This window comes from Pleurodeles waltl, chromosome 9 (genome assembly GCF_031143425.1).
Source record: "Pleurodeles waltl isolate 20211129_DDA chromosome 9, aPleWal1.hap1.20221129, whole genome shotgun sequence".
NCBI lineage: Eukaryota > Metazoa > Chordata > Amphibia > Caudata > Salamandridae > Pleurodeles > Pleurodeles waltl.
This window is the reverse complement of record NC_090448.1, coordinates 26,735,699-26,762,613: the sequence shown is the minus strand read 5'-3', so window position 1 is coordinate 26,762,613 and position 26,915 is coordinate 26,735,699. Positions and strand designations below refer to the sequence as shown.

General features: G+C 47.3%; 1 protein-coding gene across 1 annotated transcript in view; it reads right to left on the bottom strand.

Moving 5' to 3' along the window:
• LOC138258878 (laminin subunit beta-1-like) overlaps positions 1-24,051 on the bottom strand; it is a 382,113-nt gene extending 358,062 nt beyond the window's left edge. Inside the window, exon 1 of the mRNA XM_069206183.1 lies at positions 23,270-24,051. The gene's annotated coding sequence lies outside the window, so the exon portion shown is untranslated. The remainder of the gene's footprint in view (positions 1-23,269) is intronic.
• Between the last annotated feature and the right edge of the window lie 2,864 nt (positions 24,052-26,915).

The window sequence follows — 26,915 nt, the reverse complement described above, 5'->3', positions numbered from 1 at the left end:
GTGCCAAGGCGTGGTCCTATTCTGTTGGTAATATTGGTTATGGATGAGCGTATAGTTTAGAGTGTATAATTTAGGTGATGAAGAGGGAGTCTGGTTCCTTCACATTGAGGATGATCCCTAAGGTGTGAGTAGGGCTGGCTTTAGGAAGGTGCGACTGGTGTTGCAGCACTGGACACTGACCTGGAGGGGGGCAGTCACCTCAAGGGGATGCTGTGCTTAGCAATAACTTACCATTGCACCTGCTCCAGAGTTGCTTGAGTATCCAGTTTTCAGGCAGCAATAAAAATGTCAAGATAATAACTCTTGTGATTCGTGTTCCTGCTAGAGAGAGAGATGGAGTTTTGTCCAGTAGCAGTTTTGACTCGCCATAAAGTAGCACAGAGGGTTAATGTGCCTGCTGCACACAACAGATCTGTATTGTATGTCGATAGCCAAGTGGATTAGTAAAGCCAGCCTTTACAAAGGCTTTAAAACAAATGAAATGTATGTGAAAGAGGGGCTATGGAGAGATGAGGAGCACTTTTGCCAGGTGGTAGTGAGGGAATCCGAGGAGGAGGTCCTATGGTAAGGTGGGGGTGGGGCAAAACAAGTTTGTCGCACCAGGCGTCCCTACTTCTAAAGCCGGCCCTGAGTGTGAGTGAGTAGGGCGCCTCCTGTGATTAGACCCCGTAGACCTGAACCAACTGTAAACCCCAGCTACTCTGTTACATGCAATGCTGATTAGGTATTTGGAAAGCCTCAAAGAGTTCCCTTCATAAACTTGATTTCTTTTGCATAATTTGCAGGAAAAAAATCTTAGTCATCCAAGAATTAAAATGTGCACAAAATGATTTTTTTTGCAGGAATGTCATTTCACGTAAAAATTTTGTGGGATCTTTTATGCATCATGTAATCTCTGAGAGCTCTGTTAAAGTCAACGCAGAGCCACGTGAGGATTGTGGAACAGATAAACTACCCCTATAACCGTGAGTTGGTTTGGGATCTGTCTGGGTCTTTGTGGGATTCTGCAAGTGAAGGCCCTATTCCAGGTCATTATAAAATGCTGATTAATCGTAGTGACTAAATCGCCTATGTAGATCCTTCAGTGTTTGCCGGTATACTATTCTCTGGGGTAGAAAGAGCTGGGGAAGTGTAATTTGCATACCACTGACCCTACACCACACATCCAGATTTTCAGAGTTTCCAGCATTTTAGGAATTTTCCAATAGCTGGTCTGCCTGTGCTCTAATGCATACATTTTAGAGCAAGCACGTGGGAGATTTTAAAAAAATAGTCGGGAGAATGTATTTTCCCCACTGATTTACATTAAAGCAGAGGCAATCTGCCTGAATCGGGTCTAATGGTACATTTGGTAACAGACAGTCAGCATTTTTTGCATTTCAATAGCATAGGGCAAACAAAAACAGAGTTCTGAATTTTCTTTTGTTTGAAATGGCCGAAGGTAAAATGTTGAAGTCTGTCACATGCTCTAATCCTCCAGGAATAAATGACAACGAATTAACCTTTGATGTCAGAGGTAATTCTTGGAGGGGGAGATTGGGGCCTGCGTGACAAACATTGTATTTTTGACAGTTTCACAAAACTCTGAATCGGGTTTCCGCATGCAGGGATCGGGAGGCCAGCCGGCAGTCTCCCGCCTGAATCGGGCATGCATTGATGTGTAAAATTTAACTACAAAATGCTGTCCTCAGATCCCCTTCATTCTGGTTTCCAAGGGCTACCTTGGCTCTGAGCTGCAGTTGCTGGTCCACCTCTGTCGGCCGGGTTCTTGCAGTACAGAAACTTCCCGCTTCACGAGCGCCTGCCTGCAAATCTCGCGAGAGTTTATCAATGTGAGCCTTGACTCCAAGGCCTTCTTTCCTGCCCCCGGGACCTTGTATCTCAGCGCCTACAAGACATATAATTTACTTCTATAGTTTCCATAAGCTGAGCTTTAATTATGGGACCTAATTACACATAAAATGGTTAATTGATCATGGCTGACATACAATAGGATATCAGCTTTCTGGTGGGTTACTGACTACAAAAGGGAGGCTTTTGTATGTACTGCTACCTGTACAGGGTAAACCTGTTCGGAAAGCAATAGAAATCCTGCATGATACGTATAAGGGGTCAACAAGCTGGTTATGCTGTTGAGATTGGGGGGGAGGGTGGAAAGGGGGTGCACATAGGGTCGCACACTGAGCACTCCAAGTTGTGGAGTTCCTAGCACCTATGTTTATCCCCAACCATAGCATGTCCTCGGCATGTTGTTATGTTATGTTATTCATCATTCTACAGTAGTGGTTCCCAACCTGTGGTCCGGGGATCCCTGGGGGTCCACAAAGCCTCCTCAGGCGGTCCGTGACTAATATTAACAGATTAAGATGGCGTATATAAAGTGGTTAAATGTACAACTGAAAATTTTAAAACATACTGTAAATGTCAAAGAATTTTAAATTGGAGCCTACTCATTAAATTCCTATCCTCAGAAAGATTTGTGGGAGCACTGCAGGTGCATCAAACAGAATATAGTGTGGACGATGTGTGGCTTCAATTTAATTTAGAAAAGCTCCAACCTTCCTATTACTTTTTAATTTGTTTTTAATTTATTTGTTTGCAAATTAAATAAAATGTGTTATCATTTGTGTATGTGTTCGATGGAATGCTTGTTTATTTTTGTGTGTATTGTTTTGTGGTTTCAGTAATGACTCAGTAGGTGGTCTGGATTCCAATAATAATTCAGTGGGGGTCCCCAGGTTACAGTAATGATAAAGGTGGGGTCCACAGATGTCAGAAGGTTGGGAACCACTGATCTACAGAATGCAGTTGGAATTACTGTTGCTTCGTGTCATCTGAGTGTTCGAGCCAGAACAAGAGGTCAGGTGTGCTGGGGAGGTATGTGGTTATACTATCACCTATGTAGCAAGGTTGGGGCGAGGGGTGCGTAAGTGGTCTAGTTGTTTTGAGGCAAAAATGACTTTGGCGGTATGTGTGGAAATGTTTATCAATGTATGTGAGATGATTTTGGGAATAATTCATGCAACATTTGCTGTACATCTCCGATTGAACAATATTGTAATGAACTCATGAGTTGGTCCAGGCACAATTTAAATGGTTACGTGAAATTCTCGAAATTGTGCCATTTTGCAAATCACGTAATTAAGCCGCTGTTCACAGTAAAAATATAATGTGAGGTGCAGGACCAACATAAACAACCAGAAAGTAAGAGCCTATTGTTTGCAGCAAAATTGACACAATCACATAATATAACCTTAAATATTCAAATAATTATGTGTAATTTCATGTAATTTCCTGAAAATGTCACGTAATTACGCAAAAACAAAGTACTCAAATTTCACACCTGCTCGTTAATGGCTGCTAGAACATATATATAGGAGAAGTTTGTTGAATGTAGATGATAAAAAGAATGACTGGTATGAAAGATTTTTCAAAACAAATGTTGAGTGTTCAAAAGTAAAAAAGGAAACAATTTTGTTATTTTTATAAAAAAATGACCTTTCTTTTTCGAATTAACCCATAAACATATTATTAATCAAATATCATTTATTATGCAGACAAAAATAAAATCAACCTTGACTTTTTACACATTTGAAGCATTTAAAAATATAAAAAGTTACTATCCTCATAGATTTATGTAAAAGCATATTTCTAGTTCCCTAACTGTGAGGGACCTGTGATTCTCCCACATTTAAAGAAAATAGCTAAAAGCAGTGCAGAGAGGTACGTTTCTGTGTGATTACCTCTGTGTTTATGTTAGTTGGGAGTAGGGTTCCTTTGCTAAAAAGTGGCCTGAACAGAACAAAGGCATCTTACGAAAAGGAGTCAGAAGATGAAGTTTGCATTGTAATTCGTGAACTTAAAAAGTACTTACAACATTATATTGCATAGTAGATATTTTCACACAAAGATGGTATTTTTGTTGCATCTTTAAGAAAACCTATGCGCAGATACATCTTTACCCCCAGACAAAAATATAAATCTAATAACATGTTCTCATGACAGCAAAGTAAGCAAATAAAAATGTCAGAGTGATTAGTGAATACAACTGTCTCCTTATGACAGGTTAAGGCATCCAAACTGCACTCAGTTCCTAAACAAAAGTGGTCATGTCAGCAAAGTACATAAATCAAACCCTACATGCTTTTACTCGCCCAACAAAAGGACTTGGTGATGCCTGGCAACCAAAATTGAATTGGAACTCAAATGGAACAATGCAACCACCCAGTAAAAACTATGGCCATCATGCCTAGCCCATACGAACCATTCAAAACCATGAAAAAATGGAAGCCAGTGGCTGACTGAAGAGGACAAAGGCTCACTGTCAACATTTCATCTTGGACGTCTTTGAAGAACTAATGAATTGATATCTTCCACACAGGTAAAGCTCTCTGTAACCAGAATTAGGACTGAGACAGAAAAAAACATACCCGAAGCCATTCAACATTTTGCAGTCACTCACAGGTTGTAATGTATCCATTGCAGGTATTTTTTTGCGCTTTGGTCAGCCTTCAGGGGTCTCACTTTCACTGCTTCACTGGGTACATTACAAATTCAATATAGAGCGGGGAGCCGGTGCCAAGTGGGTCCCACAAGAGACACGTGGTAGAGCCCGGCATCACAAGGGGGGGGTCACTATACAAATGTGAGGGAAATGTCAGAGGAGAGAAATAGCATAGTGTAGACTAGCACAGAAGGGGGTGCACTCGATGACACTGTAGGAGTTCACTGCGGGTGAATTCTAGTATTTGTAGCAGGACACTTATACACTACGAGTACCAGAATGCAATGTTTTGAGTGGGCCCAGCTGTGATTGCTTTTAAAAAACATCGACCTTGGGATGATAACACATCAAGCAGAGGACGGCATTCAGAGCTACCCTCCCCTTCACGATGGGCAATATCCCATTGCTGTGCAAGCCCATTAGAAATACAAACAAACAAAACTACATTTCACCTAAAAGATAGACTTAAAAAAATTACCATAAAAATAAGACTTAACAGTTTTAAACAAATGTAAACAATTTGTTAATTCACACATTCTACTGTTCCACTGAAGACAGGTTAAAAGCTAATTTACAAAAATCAGGTGTTACAGACACATATGAGAGGAGACTCCAGAAGTCGAAAGTTGAAAAGGCAGAGAATCCCATAGTCAAGGTAATGCTACAGAGAGTTGATGGGAGAATGTTTTGCAATAAGAGTAAGAACGTTTAAGCAGAGAATGGCCCTGCTACCTGTAACTGGAAGGGCTATTTCCTATGAAAGGTTTTTGCATTAAATCGACATTAACATGTAAACACACAAATGTTATTAACTGCGTTTTATTCATTTACAGCGACCATAGCTAATGCTGTCCCGCATTTTAATATGGCTAAGTAGGTTGGCATCTTCCTCCATGACTCGTGAACTTTTACTTCTAAGGGAAGCTGAAGTCCACATTAAGAAACTCAGGGGTATATTTACTAACATTTTACGCTGTGTTTCCGTCACAAAAGTGATGCAAATAGACACAAAATCTTTTTTTACCTATTTACTTTCGAGCGCAAAAGTTGTTTTGTGCTGGAAAGTACCCTAAAAGTAGCACAAAGCAACGCGAAGCACTGCTTTGCGTTACTTAGCACCAAGGGGGCATTACATGGGTGATGATACTAACCCATCACTAATTCTTGTTGGGTTCCAGAGTAGCGTGCTACTCATCGAAAAGCGCTTCGACGCCTCATCAGGGGTAGTAAGCGCTATATAAATATGATTACAGTACAGTACAGTACATGGGCGTTGCCATGTAACTACCTATCTACTAACATTAGTACACAGATTTTAGCACCAAAAATTACCGGCAGTGAAAAGCAAGCTTTAAAAGGAGAAATGTTTTCATTTCTCTTTTCTTCTCCTACTTTGCATGTGTGCGGCACTGTGCAGCACTATACAATGTAGGAAACGTTTTCAAGTGTGTCTACGCATAGTATTTTGTATTGGAATGGTGCCCTTCCAGTACACAACCTATGGTAGACTCACGCACATACCCCAGCACTAAGCGGTACGGATGCCACTTTAGCCCTGGCGGTCTCAGACCGCCAGGGTCGTAATGACCACCATAGTATTTTGTATTGGAATGGTGCCCTTCCAGTACACAACCTATGCTAGACTCACGCACATACCCCAGCACTAAGGTGTGTATGCGGTGCTCAGCAGCTAAAACCAGCAAAGGCGCTAGGGAGAGGGGCGGAGCGAACCATATTTCTGTAAATATGACGCTGTCCTGCTCTCCCCTTTTCAAAACAGCGCAGATTTTTTGGCTGCTGCACAGGAATCTGGTAAATAGGGGCCTCAATGTTCTTTTGCTTTCTTTCCTCAGTGAAATGTTTTCCTTCACCGTGATCCTCATGGAATGTTATAATTGGTTGCAACAATACACCTGCAGGGTACATTCTGGTGCGATCTAGCTCATTTTGTTTCGGGTAAATGTAAGTTGGAATGATGCTAAGAGAGCTTTGTGCTGGAGGATCCCGAGAAGCTAGCGAGCCCAAGACTGTCTCTATTCACTCTAACCTGATTGGGTTGTTTTATGGGAACTATGTGTATCACATGTCAGAAGTGTGTGATTTAAGCTAGTGCAGCGTAGATTTCTGTTCAGGAATGCTTTGTCCACTTCCGAGACAGCTTAGTGCAGAGTAGGCCTGGGTGGAGTTCATGGAGTCCAACGCCGCAGAATTCTGCGGAGTAAAAAAAAAAAAAAACTCAGTGATATTCCGCGGAGGCAGAGTTCCATGACCCACGGGGTCCTGACTGCGCCCAATCTCTGAAGTGCTAAACAGGGTCGGGCCTGGTCAGCTTCTGAGATCAGGCGCATTCAGGAGAGGGCCTCGGCAGTGAAAACTGCAGTTTCAGACCTCTTGTGCACTGGCCTAACGGCAGCTTTCTTTCTCTAGCTCAGGCCAGGACCGTAGGCAGTGAAAGCTGCCAGGACTTTTGTGCACCAGCCTGCCCCCTGTGCACTGCACACAGGACTGGCCGGTGCAAAAGAGGCCTCAAACATTAGCTTTCACTGCCTACGGCCCTGATTTGAATTCAGGCCAGGGCCATAGTCAGCGAAATCTGCTGTTTCAGTCCTTTGTGCACAGTGTGCACAAACAACAACAAAAAAAGAGTAGAGGACTTAGCTGGGTCTTCTCTTGGGGGGGGGGGTCCTCGTCTCCGATGAGTCCTCCTCAGCTTGGCTGCCTCTCGCTTCTGCTCCTGTGCACGCTGTAGCCCGGTTATAGGCTGCTCAGCACAAGCGCAGTCTGTCTGTGCTTGCGCTGTGCAGCCCATACTGACCTGCAGCGCGCACCGGGTGCGCTCTGCTCCGCTGGTGGGGCTAACGCAGCGCAGAGTTCCAAAACGTCCGTTAGCTCCGCCAGCGGAGCGGAGCTCCCTGCACACCCCTAGTGCAGAGTAGGTTACTCTCTTTACTGGAGGTCTGATTTTCTAAACCTTTCCCTTTTGAGGCAACTCTGTGTTAGCTCATCCTCCTGTTTCATAACTTTGATTTTTCATATTGATTGATGCATTCATATATTCACTATTGATTGAAACTAATTTGATGATTTTGCTCTCTGTAAACATTGTAACCTTTAATAAACCATTACAGAATGAAAGTGTAATCATTCTCTGCCTTCCTTGTGGAGTCTAATGTGCTTTGCGTTATTTGAATGTACTGACTTGTTGACCAGCCTCAGTTATGAACTTCGATTCATCAGATAGCGCTTTATAGACCCAAAATTTACACTAAGAAAAGCGCTAACACAACCCTGACACTGCGGTCTACCAGATAGTTCCGATTAGGGACACTGGATTGGACAGGAGTCTTGCAGGTTATGCCACAGACCCTTTAATCAATTGTATAATGAAGGGGTAAAATCAATTGTATAATGAAGGGGTAAGCAGTATTTTTTATACTAAATAGTGGTAACGTGGCCCTATTTGTGTGCACCAACCACCAATCGTGGTCCAGAATGAACAATTATCTTAGTGGCCCGGAGTGGAGATGCAGTAAAAAGATTAAAACATCCTCATTGGCTGGACTCACAGATTGGGCCCTAATACGTTGTTATGTTAAGTTACATTACGTTATGTTGCATTATGTTGTAAGGTTTTTATAAATCACTCACAAACACATTGGGGGAAGATTTATGAAAGGTGGCGCTGCACCTTGTGCAGTGCCAATTTTCTTGCGCCCCTTAGCACCCTCCCCTAATGCCACCATGCGTGCGCTGTATTTAAAATATAGCGCAACATGCAGGTAGTCAGGGGTACTAGCGTCGTCATTTTTTACACTAGTCCGGTGCTTTGCAGGATTAGTGTCAAACATTTTGCTGCTAATCCTGCAAAGCACCCAGAGGCCCATTGAAACCAATGGAAGCATCATTTTAACGCCTGGTCTTAGATTTATTTGCGCCATTTTTTAGGCCCCCGTAATGGGGGAACGCCCCCTTTGTATACATTATGTCTGGCGCAGGCATAATGTGGCGCAAAGGGATACAAAGTGGCGCAATGCATGCACTGCACCACTTTGTAAATATGGCGCAGCATTTTTGGCCTTCTAACGCCACATTAGCATTAAAAAAATGACGCTAAAGTGGCGTTAGAATGGCGCAAGGCCCTCTTAAATCTGGGCCACAGAGTTTCTTGGGACTGGCGGAAGTAAGGGACTCAGCAAAGGTCAGGGCTTCCCAGTAAAGAGTCTTCCAAATGGTCAAGAAGTCAGTGCTAGGATGCAAACGCAGGACAGGCTATTTGTAGGAAAGTATCATCTTGCCTGGCATTTTACCCCCATTTTTCACTGTATATATGTTGTTTTAGTTGTATGTGTCACTGGGACCCTGCCAGCCAGGGCCCCAGTGCTCATAAGTGTGCCCTGTATGTTTTCCCTGTGTGATGACTAACTGTCTCACTGAGGCCCTGCTAACCAGAACCTCAGTGGTTATGCTCTCTCTGCTTTCTAAATTGTCACTAACAGGCTAGTGACCAATTTTACCAATTTACATTGGCATACTGGAACACCCTTATAATTCCCTAGTATATGGTACTGAGGTACCCAGGGTATTGGGGTTCCAGGAGATCCCTATGGGCTGCAGCATTTCTTTTGCCACCCATAGGGAGCTCTGACAATTCGTACACAGGCCTGCCACTGCAAGGTGCAAGTACCCCTAGGTACTCACTACAAGCCAGTCCAGCCTTCTACACTATTCCACGAGAAAGGGACAAGCGGACGAAGGGTCCGCCTCCTTTTTGTTGTCTGCAAAAGGGAGGAGCCTTGAGTATGTAGTGAGGGGCACCACAGGTTAGCAGAATGTCCACCGTCCATGAAGGAATGTGGCCAAACCTTCCTTCAGACCCATGACAGATGATGGGAGTGTTTCATGCTTTAACCAGCTCCCTTGATCTAAAATAGAAAACATCAAAGCAATTTGTAGCTCAGAAATATGAGGACTGTACATTGTCAAATGATTATTAGAGAAAATCAAACTGAAAAGCTGTGCTATGCTGACAACTGCAATGGCACTGAAAAGACAACAACTTTGCTGTTGTTTACAACCTGAACTTTGACACTTGTAGGCAATTTTATTATTTTATTGATTTAGATTTTTTTCCATTTGTACATTTAGAAACTCTCATAGATCCATAAGATTTCTGCAGATGAGTGGATCTGCTCTAGTATTCACGACTGGCCGTAGGTGAGTGAAAATGCCAACTGTAAAGAACAGGAGATTTCAGACACCGATAACCATCTCCATGGTGCAACTGGAATCAACTGGATTTTTTTCAGAATTTGCCCAAAACCCCTCTTCCAGCTGCCGTAGTCAGCAGACCGCCTTCCTAACTTCCAAAGGGAAGTTGCACCGAGGCTTCCTTAATAATCAATTTCGGGAACTCATTCCAGTATGGCTATAAGTTTCCTCAAATGTTTCATCCTGGAAGGAAAACACCAAGGAAATCAAATTACTTGTCCCCTTCGAAATGTAGCAAGATTAGGGAAAACAGGAGGTCAGAACCGATCAATTCTCCTTCATTCAAAATGCAGAATTTGAACTTGAAATAGGATGTATGAAGCGCTACTTATGCCCCTGACAGGGCTTTAAGGAGCTAATATTGCAGGCAGCCATAAAAAAAGACAAATTAGCTGGAAGGACGAGCAGAGATTAGTTGATCAGGTGAAGCCAACCTAAGTCTCAGGGTTCTCAGAGAACCGGGCTCTCTTGGATTGACAAAGGAGAGGTAAAGGAAGTGAATTCCAGAGTTTAGCTCCCACAACTATTTCAGAGCCGCCTCCTAGCCACGAAGAGCGGTATCTAGGGGGAAGAATCAAAAAAGTATTAGAGGGTCTAAGAGATTGGGACAGAACACACTTTAAACGATCCCTAGAGGCTAATAGGACCAGACCGATAGATAACGCCATGGAACCAATTAGCCACTCTAGTGCCTTGAGACTCTCATGGGTGATTTGCTGCGCTTTATAAATCTTTGAATGATATGTATGTGTGTCAGAATTTTGATGTAGTGGAGAGGATTTAATGCCAAAGACATTGAAAACGGTCCAGGAAGATGGCGGAGAATCCTCGCGGCAGCATTTTGAGCATGCTGAAGTTTTATTGAGTTTTTTAGTAAGGCCCAGGTATAAAGCTTTGGATTAATCCAGCCGAGACATTATCAGCACAAAGTCTTTCTTGCCTAAAGAGGAAGAAACCCTGACACCTTACTCAGAGCTTTAAATAGTCCAAAACAAGTGGCTGAGACTGAGAAGATTTAAAAAAAAATTACACCGAGCCACTGGTGTAACAAAATGTGCAGTACCGTGAGGGGTCGCTTCTGAACCCAATCAGGGGCCTGCCGCCTGTGCACACTGTACTCTGCAGCTTAGGCCCCCCTCCCCCGCACGGCTGCGGGGGCCTTTGTTACACCTCTGTACCCAGGGGTTTCTTCAAGTGCATGCAAATTAAGGACCTTTTCAACTCTAAGACCCAGTTTAATAGACGTTCATCCATTATTTCATATAATTATAGGCTCCACCATACTATCAATTTCCTACTTGTAAACTCTGGGCCAGATTTATTAAAGTTTTGAGTCTAAGTAATAGTTATCAAACCACTCAAGGTCACTTTGTGTAGTCCTGCGTGGCTTGATAAATCTAGAGTAATGCAAGGCAGCGCAAATCACTGCCTTGTGGCACTGTGCCCCAGGGAGGTGTTCTATGGGTGCAGCGTGAGTGCTCCCGCGCATCTACCCATGCGTTTTGGGGCATTCCAAGATTTACCATTAGTGGTAGGCCTGGGAATGCATCAAAATCCTACGCCTCCTCTGGGGAGGAGTATTGAGGAGAAATAGGTTTATTTCTGCTAGTTTTTTACTCTTTCCACCTGCGCTTATATAGTGCAACGATGCCTGCATTGGCGCTAGACAGTCAAAAGTGCGCCAGCACTAGAAAAGGCGCACTAGAAAAGGACAGGAATGATGTTAAATTTGGAACTTTCCTGCCCTTTCACGCAGGGCAGCAAGATAGTTGTGCGTCAAAGTAAGATAAATACGTCCCTTTATTTTTGGGGAATACAAGAGGATGGTTTGAATAACTGACCTGACAAACGTTCTTGCTGCACTGAGGGCCTGATTAGGATCTTGGCGGATGGGATACTCGGTCACGAATGTGACGGATATCCCGCCCGACGTTTTACAAGTTCCATAGGATATAATGAAACTTGTATTATGGCTGACGTTACTTTTGTGACAAACTACCCAATCCGCCAAGGTCGTAATCAGGCCCTGAGTCTTGAATAATCCTGGGAGTTATCACCCAATACTTAATAGGCCCGCGTGTCCTCTCTCCTCCCCCCTGGCCTACTCCCCCCACCGAATCCCCATACCCCAGGTCCCCCTCCCCATTATGGAATTTTTAAAGAAGGACATCTTATTCGAACTCTCTTAGTGCTGCTTGGAAACCACATCAGTGATGTTGTGCACTTATGCACCGCCAGAAACTGAAATTCCAGGTTGCAGGATGACGAGTAGTTACCTGCAGCCAAAACAAGATTTACTCTCAAATTAGAATAAAGACCTGGGTGATTGACAGATGCCAAATTTGGTGATACTGGGCAGACATGCAATCTGAAAGGATGTTGTTCTGCATGAGCTTTTTCCACTGAAACTACTGTCAAATCCACACCATATGTGGAAAAAGGTGTCTGCAGCTGACACTCACCTGACAGATCTGTCTCACTGAAAGACTGGAACCTGAGGAAACACTGGGGGTCTCTCAGACTGCTTTGGCTGATCTTGTAATTGTCTTCATTGTGCTGCTGGCCTCTCCTGAAATATTTTTGGTGTTAAGATAAATACCATATTTTCCCTTTGCACCATTGAGAAGAGCACAGGTGCACTTTAATCTAGTTAACACCCTAGATTGCTTATAACTTCCAAATATTCATTTTCCTTTCAGACTTAATCATGTTGACTTTTTTCTTCAAGTACTTTAATAATATCACAGAGCTCTAGCAAGGGAGGCTGGTGACCTTTAAAAGTGGTGGGGCGCAATCCTTGGCTCGAACGCCAATTAGCTTCTTCTTGCAGGGTCCTCTCACACTTTCTTGCACTAAGGGCCTCATTTACAAAGATTTGGCGTAGGGCAGCGCTGTAAGTCTTTTTGTTGCACCGGCGCACAATTTGGCGCTTAGCGCCATCACAGGCACCCCTACACCATGGTGCAAGGGTGTCTGTGTTGTTGGCAGGATTGTTTTCATTCAAATACGAAGGGTCACCTTCCTGCACAAAAACAATCCATGGAGGCGCTTTTCTCATTCTACGTGTGCTGCAGACAGAGAAAGAGGAAGTAACGCCACCAGCGGCCTCAGTTTGTTACTGGACCTGACGCGGGTCTGCATTTTATTTTTATTATATCAGGAGTGAGTAATTACTCTCTCTTAATACAATAAAAGTGGAGCACAAAACAAGAGGGTGTAGTGTAGCTGTAGAGGCCAAAGAGGGTAGCCACTACCGGTCCAGTGACACCCATCCACAAAACCAATCCATCCATTCAATCATCCATCCTTTCACTTACCCACCCTCCTTTCATTCATCCATTAATCCGTCCTTTCACTCCATCCATCTATCATCCTCCCTCTGGCTCATCCATCTATCCACCCTTTCAATCAGCCATCCATCCTTACACCCATCCATCCAAACTTCATCAAATCCATCAATCCATCAACTCATACATACCTCCATTTACACTTTCACTCAGCAATCCATACTTTCACTCACTCATCCATCTATCCATCTATTCATCCATCCATCAATTCACTCTTACTCATCCATCCATCCTATCCTCCCTTTCACTCATCCATCCATTGTTTTACTCATCCATCTTTACATACATCCGTTTATACATCCATCATTTTGCTCAACCATCCATCTTTTCACTCCATCCACTTATCAACTCATTCATCCTTTTACACTTCCACTCACCCATCCATCCGTTCACTGATTAATCATTCCATCCATCCATTCTTTCTCTCATCATCCATCCTTTCACTCCTCGATCCATTCACCCTTCCATCCATTCATTCATCCATCATTCCATCCATCCACCTTACCTTTCACTCAAAGACCCTCTCTCCGTTTCACTGTTCCATTCTTACATTAATCCTTTCACCCATCCATCGATCCATCCATTCATCCATCAATCCACCCACCCATCCTTACTTTCACTCACTCACCCTCCAAAGTTAATTATGAGCTGTTGTCTGTCCATCCGCAGACAGAAGAGGCTCATCAAGAACCCCATCCTTTCCCGTAGCTGCTACTGCAGAGAGTGGAATGGGGTGAGGTGCTGGGGGAGGGTGACGATACCCCTGATGCAGAAAGGTATCTGCACACTTATCTCCTAGTCCACTAGTGCAGTTGTTGTCGGCAGCTGGTTCCTTCCTTCTCCTGGGCCTCTACATAGTGGAGATAAGGAGCCCTCCCTCATGCTCAGCTCCATTCAAAGTGAAACCAAATGCAGCACTAAACAGGTGTTACTGCCAGGAGAGGAGCCCCTGCATCCTTCCTACAGCTGCCCCTCTGTGATGATCAACAAGTTGTTGCCACCCACTCCCACCTTCTCCTCATCGGCCTGCCCCACCCCCAGCCATTGGAGTGAATACAGCTTTGTAACTCCTCCCAGGGCCACTGTTCATGCGCCCCAAAAGGAACCGGATCCGTGGCTTTCTAATTCAGCCCTCCCTCCCTCTCCTGTGATTTCACTGCTTTAGCTTGTGCTGCAGGTCTAAGAAAACCTGGGCCAGCTGGTGCTTGTGTGGCAGGACATCAACAGATTCAGCACTGTCTTGGAGCATGATTTCTTTTCTGTTGCTCCGTGTTTGTTTCCCTGTTCTTGCCTCTCCCCTGAGAGTAGCAGGGCAGCGCCCCTTCTGCCCATGAATACCACTTGCCCCTGGCTGTAGCATGGGCATAATTTCACCAAAATGCCAGGGGTAGCGGAAGTGACATCACAGGTCACACCATTTGACCTTTACACTGACTCACACACACATACTTACACATACACACACATTCACACACACACTCTGTCTCTCACATAAGCACACACTCACCCTCAAGAATGCATACCACATATATTTGAAAGCATTTTTTACTTACCTTAGCTGCCAGATAGGGTCATATTCCAGTTAACAGTTCTCCATTTTTCATTACACAAATAGTGAATAATATTCACTATTTGGGTAATAAAAATCTAGCAGAAAACCAGGAAAGTGGAGACCCCACCAGTGTCCATGAGGACCAGCTGTCTCTTATGTAGACACTCATTTTGCCACCTCTGAGAACAGGGGTCGCAAAGGCAGTGCCAGGGGTCACAGCTGGAACCCCTAAATGACGTCCCCTAAAGGACGTCCTCTACAGCTCATAACCACAGGTATCTGCAGTGTTGTGCTGCACAAATGGGTAAGAGCTGTGAGGAGCACAGTATATTGTGCGTATTGTGCGCCAATGAGGTCATTGGCCACACTCACTCTCATAAAATGCCTTGTGCTTTTTGTTTAAGATGGTAAACTTGATTTAGTGATGTGCCATGGCACAGAGAAAAGTGACTGGTGATTAATCTGTTTTAAAAAAAATGAGTGCCAGGAGCCAAGATATTTCTGAGGAAGTCACTGCAGTTTGCAAGACCTACAGTCCTTGACAGCACTGACAAGTACCAGTACTATCATCACCTACTAACCATCACACTCCTACAAATGTGACACTTTGGATAATACCAGGTGACCCAAAGATATAAGAGTGGGCTGGGCGTGCTGGTATGATTTATTTTTATTGCGAATAATTAAACACTCTGCTCATGTGCTCTTTTAAAAATAGATTCACAGTGCCACCATGTGGTGGACTGCTATAAATATGTGCTGGTGTTAAAAAAAAAATGTGCTGGTCACTGGCAAACACCAGCACAAATTAAGCACTGCTATGAGAGATTTGTACTTAAGGCACACCGCCATTCCAACTTTCTGCATACAGATTTATGAGAAAGGGCACATATTACATATACAAACATCACAAAATATACTTTTGCCCATTGTCTGCACCTATTTTCATTTGATGCTAGTATTTCCTGCAACACCAGGTTGGGTTCTTTGTGGTCTTCAGCTGATCTGGATTCGTGTGAAATTCTAGGGGGAGCTTGTTATGCCCAGTTGGCATAGATTACCAGGAGTTTTGCTCTATGTAGCAATATTCTGCTTTGGTGCTGCAGTTGCAAGTTTTGGCATGAAATAGTGATTGACTGTGGCACGGGTGCCACTTTGCATGCTGTATCACCACCTTTGTAATGCGCAAGCACACGCGCAAAACTTTAGTAAATCTGAGCCTGCATTAGTACTTGAAATGCAGTTAAATTAAAAGCATTGTGTTTTTTGTAGGTGAACTGGAGAGAGAAGGAGACATTGTCCATTGGCTGCATTACACACTGTGGTACCAGAAAACCTGGCTACAATCCTTATGCGTCGTTTGTTATCATAGCTGAGCATGGGGGTACGGAGAGGGTGATCCACATCTGTGGTTTGTGCCATGCTGTACTGTCACATGTGCCAGTTATAAACAAAATTATTTATGCAGAAGCAGGACACAAGGGGTTAAAGATGTGCAGTAACATAAAAACCACTTAACAGACCTTCTGAGTATTGGCCCAATTATGTTTGAAGTGTAAGGGGAATGAGACATTGAGTTGTGAGGCATTAAGCAGCGTTTTCACAAGACAGTTGAACTGTAGTGAATTAATAAAATGGAATTAATTTGGCGTTTACACAGTTATAATAAACATGTGAGCATACTTTAAACAGTACACGTCTTTCAAGTCATGTGTTTTATTTGCCCGTCACATTTATTGTCACTGGTATGGTATAAGTTCATGTATGCACACACAGAGATACTCGCACATTCCAAAACTGAATTGTCTCATCACTCATGGCAATGGAAGTGGCATTTGTGAGGTGGGACTCTTGTAATTTAAATAAAAAATCACACACACACATATATACACTAACCAGCCAGCCAGGGCAAAAATCTGGATCCCAAAGGATACGATGAGTCAGCAAAAAAATGAAATATCCAAGAAAGAAGTGACTCAAACATATGGTCTCGCCAAAGAACAAAAATATATTTCCACTATAGCGTTTCAGCTTCCGTCTTCGAAATGTTATAGTGGAAATATATTTTTGTTCTTTGGCGAGACCATCTGTTTGAGTCACTTCTTTCACATATATATATATAGACATAAGAGATAGATAGATCATGGCAGAACTAGAATCTTTTAAACTAAAACTCAGGTAAAGCTTCTGAGCTCTAAGGAACCTTTCAATATTTTGACATCATCTTGATTATGATTCACATCACCGGTCTTTCAATTGCTTACTTATTCCTGTTGGCCAGACCTAAGGCCCGTCTCTGTTTATGCTGGCCAGACCTAGGCAGCTATCTCTGTGCTAGTCAGTCCTATAGCCCGGTTCTCCCTATGCTGGCTTTTCCATGGCCCGGCTCCCCCTATGCTAGCCAGACCCACTGCCTGGCTCTCCCTAATCTGGCCAGACCCACTGCCTGGCTCTCCCTAATCTGGCCAGACACCTGGCCCGGCTCTCTCTATGCTGGCCAGACCCATGGGCCGGCTCTCTCTATGCTGGCCAGACCCATGGCCCGACTCTCCCTTTGCTGGCCAGACCCATGGCCCAACTCTCCCTGTGCCAGCCAGACCCATGGCCCGGCTCTCCCTGTGCTGGCCAGACCCATGGCCCAGCTCTCCCTGTGCCTGCCAGACTCATTGCCCGGCTCTCCCTATGCTGGCCAGACTCACTGCCCGGCTCTCCCTATGCTGGCCAGACCCATGGCCCGGCTCTCCCTATGCTGGCCAGACTCACTGCCCGGCTCTCCCTATGCTGGCCAGACCCATGGCCCGCCTCTCCCTATGCTAGCCAGACCCATGTCCCAGCTCTCCCTATGCAGGCTTACAATGGCCCGGCTCTCCCTGTGCTAGCCAGACCCATGGCCCGGCTCTCCCTATGGTGGCCTGACCCATGGCCCGGCTCTCCCTATGGTGGTGGCCTGACCCATGGCCCGGCTCTCCCTATGCTGGCCAGACTCATTGCCCGGCTCTCCCTATGCTGGCCAGACCCAGTGCCTGGCTCTCCCTAATCTGGCCAGACACATGGCCCGGCTCTCTCTATGATGGCCAGACCCATGGGCCGGCTCTCTCTATGCTGGCCAGACCCATGGCCCGACTCTCCCTTTTCTGGCCAGACCCTTGGCCCAACTCTCGCTGTGCCGGCCAGACCCATGGCCCTGCTCTCCCTGTGCTGGCCAGACCCATGGCCCAGCTCTCCCTGTGCCGGCCAGACTCATTGCCCGGCTCTCCCTATGCTGGCCAGACTCACTGCCCGGCTCTCCCTATGCTGGCCAGACCCATGGCCCGGCTCTCCCTATGCTGGCCAGACTCACTGCCCGGCTCTCCCTATGCTGGCCAGGCCCATGGCCCGGCTCTCCCTATGCTGGCCAGACCCATGGCCCGGCTCTCTCTATGCTGGCCAGACCCATTGGCCGGCTCTCTCTATGCTGGCCAGACCCATGGCCCCACCTTCCCTATGCTGGCTTACTCACCATGATGTACAAAGAGCTTGAGCAGCCCCCTCGCCAGCCCCGCTTACTACCTGCACCCACCTGCCTCTGCACTCTCACCCGTGCAGCTCCTCGTAGTGATACCTATTCATTCAACCATTACTTAATCATTCACTCAAACCATTACCACACCCACCCAATCCAATCCCACCCCCTACCTGCCCAGCGCATGTGTCCTTCTGCCCACTCCTACTGGTTACTCACCCCTCCACCCCCTCATCTGGCTACCCACACCCACATCACACCTGTACCCTGTCACCTGCCTAGCGTCCTTCCTCTCTACCTGCCAGTCACCCCCACAGCTGTTTACCTTCTGCCCACTTCTAATGGTACCTCACCCCTCTACCCCCCTCCCCTGGCCACCCACACCAGCATCACACCTATACCTGCCACCTGCCCAGCTTCCTTCCTCTCTGCCTGCCAGCCTCCCCAGCTGTTTACCTTCTGACCTCACCGCTGGGTCACATCCTCATGTGCCCACCTGAGCAGTGCCCTGGCTCTCTGCCTCTGCCCGCATGCCTCCCTCCCTGCCCTTCCCACCTCCTTCCCACTCGCCTCGGAGCATCCCCAAGGGTCTCCAAACAAACCCGAACTTCATGCTGTTGTATTAACAGCGAATCACACAACCCAAGGCTTTACGCTGCATGTAACTGCACTGTACGAAACTGCGCTGCACTGCATCCAACTGTGCTTCTAGAAACTGCACTGCATGTAAATGCACTGCATGTAACTGCACTGTACGAAACTGCGCTGCACTGCATCCAACTGTGCTTCTAGAAACTGCACTGCATGTAAATGCACTGCATGTAACTGCACTGTACGAACTGCGCTGCACTGCATCCAACTGTGCTTCTAGAAGCTGCACTGCATGTAACTGCTCTGCATGCAACTGTGCTGCATGTAACTGTGCTGCATGTAACTGCGCTGTACAAAACTGTGCTGCACTGTATCCCAATGTGCTTCTTGAAACTGCACTGCATGTAACTGCTCTGCATGTAACTGCACTGCGTGAAACTGTACTGCATGTAACTGCACTATACTGCACTGTGCCCAACTGTGCTTCTTGAAACTGCACTGCATGTAACTGCACTGCATATAACTGCACAGTACAAAACTTTGCTGCACTGCATCCAACTGTGCTTCTTGAAACTGCACTGCATGTAACTGCTCCACATGTAACTGTACTGCAGTGTAACTGCTCTGCATGTAACTGTACTCAGCGACAACCAACCCACCTTCTCCACCGACCCCAACGACGCAGCCCTCAGCCTCACGCATTGGATCACCAACTGCGCAGACAACCTCGCTCCCCTCAGACGCCTCCCAAGACAGACCAACACCAAAAAACCGCTCTCGTTCACTGATACCCTCAAGGAATCAAAGAAAACCTGCCGCACCCTCGAGAAAGCCTGGCGCAAGGACCACACCGCAGACAACATGACTGCCCTCAAGAACGCTACCCGCGAACACCACCAACTGATCCTCGCCACCAAAAGAAATTCCTACACAGACAGACTGGACAAAAACAGTCACAACAGCAGAGAACTCTTCAACATCGTCAAAGAGCTCTCCAACCCTAACGCCAACGCCAACGCCATCACGCCCTCACAAGACCTCTGCAACTCCCTCGCCACCTTCTTCCATCGTAAGATCACCGACCTACACGACAGCTTCGGACACCAAACCCAGCCAACCACCACAGAACCTACAACCCCAGCCATCACCCTCAACGCCTGGACTCACATCAACACGGAAGAGACCAAAGCCACCATGAACTCCATCCACTCCGGTGCCCCCTCGGACCCCTGCCCACACTTCATCTTCAACAAAGCCGACGACATCATCGCCCGCATCTCCAGACCATCATCAATAGCTCGTTTTCTTCTGCCACCTTCCCCGAGAGCTGGAAACACGCTGAAGTCAACGCCCTACTGAAGAAACCTACGGCGGACCCAAGCGACCTGAAGAACTTCCGCCCCATCTCGCTCCTCCCATTCCCTGCCAAAGTCATAGAGAAGACTGTCAACAAGCAACTTACCAACTTCCTTGAAGACAACAACCTACTCGACCCCTCTCAGTCCGGATTCCGAGCCAATCACAGCACAGAAACTGCCCCCATCTCAGTCACAGACGACATCAGAACCCTGATGGACAACAGAGAAACAGTCGCCCTCATCCTCCTCGACCTCTCGGCTGCCTTCGACACCGTCTGCCACCGCACCCTAATAACCCGCCTCCGCTCCTCCGGGATCCAAGGACAGGCCCTGGACTGGATCACCTCCTTCCTCTCCAACCGCTCCCAAAGAGTCTACCTCCCACCTTTCCGCTCAGACCCCACCGAGATCATCTGCGGCGTCCCACAAGGCTCCTCGCTCAGCCCGACTCTCTTCAATGTCTACATGAGCCCCCTCGCCGACATCTTATGCAAACACAGCATCATCATCACCTCCTACGCCGACGACACTCAGCTGATACTTTCCCTCACCAAGGACCCCACCAGTGCCAAGACCAACCTGCAAGATGGAATGAAAGACGTCGCAGATTGGATGAAACTCAGCCGTCTGAAACTGAACTCAGACAAAACGGAAGTCCTCATCCTCGGAAACACCCCGACCGCCTGGGACTACTCCTGGTGGCCCACGGCCCTTGGCACCGCACCAACCCCCTCAGACCACGCATGCAACCTCGGTGTCATCCTGGACCCACTTCTCACCATGACCAAACAAGTCAACGCCGTATCATCCTCCTGCTTCCTCACCCTCCGCATGCTCCGAAAGATCTTCCGTTGGATCCCCGCCGACACCAGAAAGACCGTGACCCACGCCCTCGTCACGAGCCGCCTGGACTACGGCAACACCCTATACGCAGGAACCACTGCTAAACTCCAGAAACGTCTGCAACGAATTCAAAACGCCTCCGCCCGCCTCATCCTCAACATACCCCGCAACAGCCACATCTCCGCCCACCTGAGACACCTGCACTGGCTTCCCGTCAACAAAAGGATCACCTTCAGACTCCTCACCCACGCACACAAAGCCCTCCACAACAAGGGACCCGAATACCTCAACCGCCGCCTCAGTTTCTACACTCCCACCCGCCAACTTCGCTCCGCCAACCTCGCTCTCGCCGCCGTCCCTCGCATCCGCCGCACTACCGCAGGTTGGAGGTCCTTTTCTACCTGGCGGCCAAGACATGGAATTCCCTCCCCACCAACCTCAGGACCACCCAGGACCACGCCGCATTCCGGAGGCAACTCAAGACCTGGCTCTTCGAGCAGCAGTAACCCCATCCCCCTAGCGCCTTGAGACCCGCATGGGTGAGTAGCGTGCTTTATAAATGTTTATGATTTGATTTACTGCATGTAACTGCGCCACATGTAACTGTACTGCATGTAACTGCACTGTACTGCACTGCATCTAACTATGCTTCTTGAAACTGCACTGCATGTAACTGCTCTGCATGTAACTGTATTGCATGTAATTGTGCTGCATGTAACTGCTCTGTACAAAACTGTGCTGCACTGCATCCAACTGTGCTACTTGAAACTGCACTGCATGTAACTGTACTGCATGTAACTGCACTGTACGAAACTTTGCAGCACTGCTTCCAACTGTGCTTCTTGAAACTGCACTGCATGTAACTGCTCTGCATGTAACTGCACTGCATGAAACTGTACTGCATGTAACTGCACTGTAGTGCACTGCATCTAACTGTGCTTCTTGAAACCGCACTGCATGTAACTTCTCTACGTGTAACTGTATTGCACATAACTGCGCTGCATGTAACTGCACTGCCAGTAACTGCTCAGTTATGTACCTGTACTGTACGTAACTGCTCTGCACTGCATCCAACTGTGCTTTATGAAACTGCACTGCAGTGCATGTAACTGCCGTGCATGTAACTGTGCTGCATATAACTGTTTTGCATGTAACTGCACTGCTTGTAAATGTATTGCATCTAAGTGCGCTGCATGTAACTGCGCCGTATGTAACTGCTTTGCATCTAACTCCTCTGCATGTAACTGCACATCATATAACATCACTATAGTACATGTAACTGCAATACATGTAAGTGTGCTGCATGTAAATGCACTGCATGTAACTGCGCTGCATGCAACTGCAATATACTGAGGGGCATATTTATTATAGGTGTTGCGTCCTATGCCATGCAAGGCGACGCAGGACAGCGAATAACCTACAATAAGATTTACCAAGCCATGCACGGTCTCCCGGCACGGCGCGGCTTGGAAAAGCTAGTGTAACGAAAGGTAGCGTACGCCGCTTCCTTGAGTTACAGTCTGTGCTGAGGTCGTTACATGAGTGAAGCGTGGGTGGTCCCATGTATTCTGCAGAGTTCCAAATTTACCAAGAGTGATAGACCTGGGAATGTGTCAGAATCGGACGCCCTCCCCGAGGTGCAACAAGGGCTCTTTCCACATGTGCTGCATTCTGTAGCACCCCTAGAAAGAGGAAATTGCCTCCAAGAATTGTTTTTGTGCAGGAAGGTGCCACCTCCTGCACCAAAACAAGCCTGCCTACAACGCAGGCACCCGTGCGCCTTGACACAAGGATGCCTGTGTTGGCGCTAGGCTGCGGGGAAGGGGCAGGCAGTGCTTGAAATGGAAAATACAAGTGCAGGGACTCGGTAACAGAGTACCTGCTTATTGGTGAGAAGTGCCGGTACTCTCGAATTAAATGTACTACGTTTTTCTTTAGAAGTGCAGGTACTCTCCCTCTCCAAATAAAATAGTGCCGGTACTCCGTACAGGCCCGTACCGGCCAGGGATCCCCATAGATACGGTGCCTTCCTGCCCTCTCCGTGCACGCAGCGCTGCGGGAAAGTTTGTTAACTACCCCTGAATGTACCTGCGCCGCACGGAGCTGCACACTGCATCGTGCATGTGAGTGACAGACAGGTGAGAGGCAAGGAGGGCGCAGAAACCCTGGACCCGGAGAGCAAACACCAGCCAGCAAGAATGTCCCAGGTACAAAGGGCGCCTGTCCCGGAAGACAATCCACCGCCTCAGGAGTAGAGCGGAGCAGCTCTGTAGAGAGTAAATGCAGGGCCGAGTGCCCACTCACCTCACACTTGTGCACCTTGTGTCAACAATGCTCCGCCTTTCAACAGCTCCTGCTGGGAGTGCCCAGTGTCAGCACCAAATAGAAATGCTCCTCATCCTTTCACCGGTGCCCAGAGAGGGCTTCTCTTTCCAGCAGTGCCCAGAGGGGACTCCCGCTGGCACTGTCGGGGCGCACTCCTTCAGCAGCGCGTGCTCAAGGCTCCCCCTTTTAGCAGAGGATCCTCCTTTCATCAGTGGCCAGTGAGGGATTCTCTTTCCAGCAATCCCTCGCGATGACTCCCTCAGGCACTGTGGGGGCGCACTCTCCCTTCAGCAGCGCGTGCTCAGGGTTCCCCCCTTTTTGCAGTTCTTGTTCAGGACTTGTTCGCACTGCAGGGTCTGGGGGTTCTCTCGTCACTTCTCCTCTGTCTAGGCACCCCTCTTCCTTCCTTCAGCAGTGAGTGCCCAGTGCGCCTCCTTTCATCACTGCCCTTTGAATTAAGTCCCGCGGTACTACCGGGTGAGGCACGCGGAGGAGCTCAGTCCTGTCACTCGCTCCATCGCAGCCTCTCAGTCCTCCCACCACCCGGCCTCCACCTCTCACCCTCCGCCTCCTCCAAGCAGCAGGAGCCGTGCCAGGGTGGGAGGGTCCGCGGAGCCTCACCCTCTGTGTGCACTCCCAGGTACACACAGGCACACACAGGTATTGTGTGTCCGTGCCCCGCTCGGCCCGGCGCCCACAGCCAGGTCGGGTTTCACCAAAGACCCTGGGCTGCCGCTCCTGGCACCAAAGTGGCAGAAATGAAAGGTGCATTGTGTTTATTCGGCTGTTTCCAAGGACAAAATGTCACACGGTGAAAAGGATTAACACGTGACTGCCCTCAGCGGTCCAACTACCATCAAGGACGGCCGTGCATGAAGCTAGTCCTGCTGGGTCATGCACCTGTCACAAGGGGTGTGAACCACGGGGATGACGTGCAATGAAGAGGTAATGTGGGAGACAAGCATTCCTACTAGAGGGATAGTATTTGTGACAGGCAATAGTGCACCAGAGAGGTAACGTGTGACTGAAGTACTGCACAGGTGATATGAATGATCACTCGTGCACCAGAGAGGTCATGTCAATTACTGAGGCCCAGATTTATACTTTTTGACGCAAAGCTGCGTTTGCGCAGGTTGCGTCAAAAAGTATAGCGCCAACTTATGCCATTCAAGGACGCCAGCTGGGTGTCAAATTTATGGAATGGCGCCAAGGGTGGGCTAACGTCATGGAAAATGGCGTTAGCTGGGTGGGGGTGGCGGTATGGGCGAATGGTGCTTTGCACCAAAAAATGGCGTTAGGCTGGTTAGAGTAAAAAAGATGACTCCAGCCAGCCTAGCGTCATTTCTTGACGCAAACCCATCCATACCACATGACTCCTGTCTTGTAGAAGACAGGAGTCATGCCGACCACCCCAATGGCCAGCACAGTGGACAAGGGTACCCTGGGCATGGCCATGCCACCCTGTGCCCTGTAGGGGGGCATTTCAGGGCCCCCAGTGTCACTTTAAAATAGTTACCTTACCTGGGATGGGGTCCCCCATCCTGTGGTGTCCCTCCGGTGTGGGTGGGGGTGTTCCTGGGGCTTTGGGAGGGCACCTGTGGGCTCTTTCCATGGTGTTTGACCATGGAAATGGGTCCACAGGTCTCCTAATGCCTGCCCAGACCCAGGTGTTAAATAATGGTGCTAAGCAGGCTTAGCACCATTATTTAGGCCCGCCTCCCTCCCGTGCACCATTTTTGCATAGGAGGATAAATAAGGCGCTAGGGCCTTAGAGTTGTTTTTTGGATGCCCACCTTGCATCTCATTGACGCAAGGTGGTTTCACACAACCAAAAAATGACTTTAACTCCAATATTTTGGCGCTAGACTAGTCTATCGGTCAAAATATAAAAATGGAGTTAAGTTTGCGTTGAATTAGCATTAAAAAAATGACACTAATTCAGCGCAAACCGAGTATAAATCTAGCCCTTAGTGTTTCCATTCTGCAGCACACACAGAAAGAGGAACGTGCCTTTCAGGATTGTTTTTATGCAAAAAAAAAAAAGTGGCCCTTACTGCACAGAAACAATCTTGCCTCTAACGTAGCCACCCTTTCACTATCTTGCAAGGGTGCCTCTGTTGGCACTAGGCAGCCACAAGGGCACCAGCACAGGCAGAGAGCTGAAGGGTGCCACATCTTGGCAGATATGGACCCAGATTTACAAACTGTTCACACTGTGTTTGTGTCACAAAAGTGACACAAACCAGCACAAAGTGCTTTTTTTTTAATTTACGTTCCAGTGCAAACCTTGTTTTGTGCAGGAAAGATGCTTGAACGTAACAGAAAGAGCTGCTCTGCATTAGTCTGCATCGAGGAGGCATTCCATGTGTGGTACATGGGCGTTCCCATAAGAGTAGACATGGTTTCGCACCATAAAATACCCCCACTTTGAAACAGATGTTAACAGGAGAAATGCTTCTATTCCTCCTAACGTTTCCCACTTTGCATGTGTTTTGCACTGTACAGCACACATCCGAAGAAGGAAAAGTTTTAAACTTAGGGCCTGATTTAGATCTTAGCAGTGTTATTGCCAATCCGCGGCGGCGGTGAGCCCCAAAAAGACCGTCAAGTCCATAGCATCCCACCCGCCATGTTTAGATGTATTGCGGCTGAGCCACTGACTGCCTCGATGGAATGCTCTTTCAAGCTGTCAGGCAGGTGGGCTATCGCTGCCCTATTTAGTTGCACAGTTGTACAGGTGGTGTACTGCTGCAGTTTGCTGACAGAGGGAGGACAACGCTGGACCCCAATAGGCATCGGACAATGGCCATGGAATACAGAGGTCACACACACACTCTACCATATGCATCCCTCTGTTTCACAAACACAACACACCACATACACACCATTATCCATTGCCATTCCACCACAACACAACACATGCAACACACATTGACGTACATCCATCACACAAAATACACAACATTCACACCATGTGCAAGTGGGACACATACTGACACAACCACATCACCCCCTACATCTTCTTCCACCTCACCCAGCCAATCACATCACACACACATACATGTACTGACTCACACAACCAACTCGAAGCATAACATAACAGGTACAGATCCCATTGCAATGTGCACCTATGGGCACAGTTGACAAGTGTGATTGTACCGTCATTGTGGTGCCAGCATTCAGTTGGCAATGAATACTGGCACCCTAATGACGGTTGTGTATGTGTTCGATATGTGTTGTATACCAGTGTCCCCCCATCCATGTCTGGCGCACTTGTGTCCCCAACATATGCATGTCGCAGTAATTAAAAAAATTACAGTGACATGTATATGTCTGTAGTGGTCCCGTGCTCATGTGCAGTGATCTCCCAACGTACACAGCCAGTGCAGGTTCCCTACCTTTGTGTCAAATGACGGGGGAGGGATCCTGTTTTCTCTGTGTTCCTGTTGCAGCAGCAAGGGAGGGTCCTGTCCAGTCGTGTCCATCCGGAAACAGAGGTTGAATCGGGAGAAAAGGTGAGTTTTCACCCCTTCTCCCCCAATCTGCCAAGTCAGAAGTGGAGGTCACGCCGCCGCTTTTTGCTTGGCGGTAAGGCACAACCAAATCTGCGCAGTGGGAAGTGTGA